We start from the raw sequence: 4,893 nt of genomic DNA, 5'->3' as shown, positions 1-4,893 counted from the left end.
GCTAGCCTTTTAGCTTCGGCTAGCTACAGAGCAAGAATGTGCTGGCTGGAGGCACGTAGCTGCTACTGCGCATGCGTGACTGAGTTTCCCTCTTCTTTGGGTGTAACTGCAGCTTGCATTGTGTTGCACTACTGCCACCTTCTGGAGCGAGTTAACGACATCAAATACTGAAGTTTGTCGGTATATTGGTTAAACAAACGGCGTTTTAAAGAGGCCACATGGTCTCTGGATACGTGATGGGTATTATCTCATATTATAAAGAATAAATGGTGAATTAAAAAATAGTTGGACGCTATTGTGTAACAATACAAATATTGAAGTTCATTCTTGTAGAATCTCAATAAGATTTCCCTTGTTTCAGATCACTTCTAAGTCAAACATTTAGTTTACTTAACATTGACCCTAGGATTTAACGAGGCTTTCAGATTTTTCCTGATTATCCTGTAAATAATAATAATAAGTTTATTTGATATAGCACCTTTTACCTTTTATGCTTCACATGATAAACATTTGTAAAAATACAGTGCAATCCAACAGAAAATAAGCAAGGGAAAAAAGAAAATAATAATTGAACGACCAATGAAAATCATTTCAATGATTAAAACCTAAACTTAGAGTCAAAGGAGGAACAGTAGGAAGGGCGGTCCACAGGCTTGGAGCCACTGCTTCAAAGGAACGGTCAGCTTTAGTTTTTAAAGGAGTGCGTGGGACCCCCAGTAGTCCCTGGTTAGAAGACCTGAGAGACCTGATAGGACGAGACGGATGGAGCAGGTCTGAGATATAAAGCCAATGTAGCAAAAATATTAATAAAAACATATTAAATAACAGTTAAGTCATCTATTAAGAAGTGTCAAGCATTAAATACTGTTTGTCAAAATGTGACGGGGTTAAAGATTTTGAGTAACAGTAGCTCCATATTTAGACAAATGCAGCACAGGATAGGACATCATTAGTCTCGCATTTCCAGCTCTAAAACATTCTGGGACAAGAGGAAAGAAGGCTCTGGGTTGTTTGCATTTCTTTAAACCAATCACAATCGCTCCCGACACAACAATGGTTGCTCTGCAAAATAGTCTCGGGAAGGAACTTGTTTTAAATGAGCTGATACATGGTTAAACCTCATTGGCTCTTACCAGTGTGTCTCCGTGTGGACATCGTCCTCAGCAATCCACCAATCAGTCCCAAAACCTCCCAGTTAGAGAGGAAATGATCTAACATATTCTTTATAAAACCTCCCAGTTAGAGAGGAAATGATCTAACATATTCTTATTAAAACCTCCCAGTTAGAGAGGAAATGATCTAACATATTCTTATTAAAACCTCCCAGTTAGAGAGGAAATGATCTAACATATTCTTTATAAAACCTCCCAGTTAGAGAGGAAATGATCTAACATATTCTTATTAAAACCTCCCAGTTAGAGAGGAAATGATCTAACATATTCTTATTAAAACCTCCCAGTTAGAGAGGAAATGATCTAACATATTCTTTATAAAACCTCCCAGTTAGAGAGGAAATGATCTAACATATTCTTATTAAAACCTCCCAGTTAGAGAGGAAATGATCTAACATATTCTTAATAAATCTTTACAATCCTTCCCTGAAAGGACCGAGCAGAGCTGCCTTGTTGAGAACAGCACACACAGAGAGCAGAAGGCAAGGGACATCCGGCAGCGCTAGATGTGAGGCAATGATCCTGCCTATACAAATACAGTATTATATTATTATTATTATCCTCTTGTATTGTAGGCAGTTGTATCCAATTATAGAATATCATAAGACTTGATATTTTGCTACACTATTGTTCCTAATTGGTAGCCACAAACACATATCAAGCTACATTTCCTTACGCAGTTGTTAAGCTTAAGCACTGCTCAATGTTCTGCTAAGATCTGAAATAAAATTGCTGAGTATCAGGGTTTTGTACATGGATGTATAAAAAATAGCTTTAATGTAGTTAACTATAACTACTTGTCCTATGTTTATGTAGCTTAGCTTGCTGCATTTATTAAGTTTATTTATGCATTTACTTACATTAGCTTCAGTTAAGTGAAGCTTGATTTAATGTAGAATAAGTGGTAGCATAGCTCAGTGATTACCAACCAAGGGTAAGTGTTGGAGGGGTAGTTTTGCTGTTAGCTTTGGGAACATGGAAAAGCATAGAGTAGCTTAACTAATTTAAAAAAATAAACATTTAAATTTGAAAGATATATACACATATTCTCATAAGGCAAATAAAACCTGAACACTAGGTTTTTTGTTACGTGGGCTTGAGCTTCTCGTTACACCGCCACCTACAGGTCTGGCGTGCTCTTGACGACATATACACAGGTACGTGTAAACCAACACTTTTCTGAAGACTGACAGCTGTGCACGATGTTATTTTTGAAAACAGAGAGGATAAAATGTCCGTTAAAATGGCCGGCCACTTGTAAACGTAGCATTTATTTGTTATAATTTTGATGATTATGGCTTACAGCTTATGAAAATCCCAAATTCAACTCAGAGAATACTGTGAAAAGGTTTAATATTGTAGGCTCAAAGTGTCCCGCTCTAATCAGCTAAGTAATCCAAAACACCTGCAAAAGGTTCCTGAGCCTTTAAATGGTCTCAGTCTGGTTCAGTAGAACTCACAGTCATGGGGAAGACTGCTGTCCTGACAGTTGTGCAGAAAACCATCATTGACACCCTCCACGAGGAGGGAAGGCCTCAAAAGGTCATTGCAAAAGAAATTGGATGTTCTCAAAGTTCTGTATCAAAGCACATTAATAGAAAGTTAAGTGGAAGGGACAAGTGTGGACGTAAAAGGGACACAAGCAGCAGGGATGACCGCAGCCTGGAGAGGATTGTCAGGAAAAGGCCATTCAAACGTGTTGGGGAGCTTTACAAGGACTGGACTGAGGCTGGAGCTACTGCATCAAGAGCCACCACACAGACGGATCCTGGACAAAAAACAACGTCAGAAGCGTCTTACCTGCTAAAGACAAAAAGAACTGGTCTGTTGCTCAGTGGTCCAAAGTCCTCATTTCTGATGAGAGCAAATTTTGCATCTCATTTGGAAACCAAGGTCCCGGAGTCTGGAGGAAGAATGGAGAGGCACACCAGTGTGAAGTTTAACACAGGCTGTGTTGATTTGGGGAGCCATGTCATATCCTGGTGTTGGTCCACTGTGCTTTATTAAGTCCAGAGTCATCGCAGCCGTCTACTAGGACATTTTTTAGAGCACTAGATGCTTCCTTCAGCAGACACACTTTATGGAGATGCGGACTTCATTTTCCAGCGGGACTTGGCACCTGCCCACACTGACAAAAGTACCAAAACCTGGTTCAATGACCATGGGATTACTGTGCTTGATTGGCCAGCAAACTGGCCTGACCTGAACCCCATGGAGAATCTATGGGGCATTGCCAAGAGAAAGATGAGAGACATGAGCCCGAACAATGAAGGCCGCTACTGAAGCATCCTGGTCTTCCTCAGCAGTGCCACAGGCGAATAGCATCCACGCCACGCCGCACTGGGGCAGTAATTCATGCAAAAGGGGCCCAAACACAGTACTGAGTACATATGCATGATTATATATTTCTGAGGGCCGACATTTCTGTATTTAAAACCCTTTTTTAATGATTTCATGTAATATTCTAATTTTCTGAGATTTTGAATTTGGGGTTTTTCATAAGCTGTAAACCACAATCATCCAAATTATAACCAATGAAGGCTTGAAATATGTCTCTTTGCATGTAATAAGACTATATAATAAAAACAAATCTCAAATCACCTCGATGCTACTGTGCTGGCTGGAAATGAGGGTTTGTTCCACTTACAGTTGTTGTCATTTAAGTCTCTAAAATTAAATTACATTGAACGGAAAATGTTTTGATAAATACTTTATTGTCGCCGCTGCGAAATGTGCCCGTCAACACATATGTACGGTGGCCCTGAAGTGCAAATCACAACAGCAAATCATAAAACACTAACGGCAAAATAGGAAAACACGACAGCATTGACTTTTACAGGAAAAGGTAGGGCCTATCAGGACGGAGCCTCCTGATTGGACAGACGGACTGTCTGTCTTTAACAGGAAGAAGAGGTGAAAAACACGGTCCTCTGCTAGATAGGCCTTTCCTTTTCCTGTAGAAGTTAATGCCGTCGTGTTTTCCTGTTTGTTGTCGTGTTTTCCTGTTTGCCGTCGTGTTTTCATGTTTGTTGTCGTGTTTTTCCTGTTTTCCTGTTTGCTGTCGTGTTTTCCTGGTTGCTGTCGTGGTTTTCCTGTTTGTTGTCGTGTTTTCCTGTTTGTTGTCGTGTTTTCATATTTGTTGTCGTGTTTTCATGTTTGCTGTCGCGTTTTCCTGTTTGTTGTCGCGTTTTCATGTTTGTTGTCGCGTTTTCCTGGTTGCTGTCGTGTTTTCCTGTTTGTTGTCGTGTTTTCCTGTTTGTTGTCGTGTTTTCCTGTTTGTTGTCGTGTTTTCATGTTTGTTGTCGTGTTTTTCCTGTTTGTTGTCGTGTTTTCCTGTTTGTTGTCGTGTTTTCCTGTTTGTTGTCGTGTTTTTCCTGTTTGCCGTCGTGTTTTCCTGTTTGTTGTCGTGTTTTCCTGTTTGTTGTCGTGTTTTTCATGTTTGTTGTCGTGTTTTCCTGTTTGTTGTCGTGTTTTCATGTTTGCTGTCGTGTTTTTCATGTTTGTTGTCGTGTTTTCATATTTGTTGTCGTGTTTTCCTGTTTTCCTGTTTGCTGTCGTGTTTTCCTGGTTGCTGTCGTGTTTTCCTGTTTGTTGTCGTGTTTTCCTGTTTGTTGTCGTGTTTTCCTGTTTGTTGTCGTGTTTTCATATTTGTTGTCGCGTTTTCCTGTTTGTTGTCGTGTTTTCCTGTTTGTTGTCGTGTTTTCCTGTTTGTTGTCGTGTT

The 4,893-nt window shown here is 39.9% G+C and overlaps 1 protein-coding gene across 1 annotated transcript in view; it reads right to left on the bottom strand.

Moving 5' to 3' along the window:
- Nucleotides 1-81, bottom strand: part of LOC144518790 (WD repeat-containing protein 5-like) — a 13,725-nt gene extending 13,644 nt beyond the window's left edge. Inside the window, exon 1 of the mRNA XM_078251704.1 lies at nucleotides 1-81. This exon is cut by the window's left edge and continues 302 nt beyond it. The gene's annotated coding sequence lies outside the window, so the exon portion shown is untranslated.
- Nucleotides 82-4,893: the final 4,812 nt, after the last annotated feature.

This window comes from Sander vitreus, chromosome 5, assembly GCF_031162955.1.
Source record: "Sander vitreus isolate 19-12246 chromosome 5, sanVit1, whole genome shotgun sequence".
NCBI classification, from domain to species: Eukaryota; Metazoa; Chordata; class Actinopteri; order Perciformes; family Percidae; genus Sander; species Sander vitreus.
Note: the sequence above shows the minus strand (reverse complement) of the source record. Positions and strands in the feature narration are given on the sequence as shown.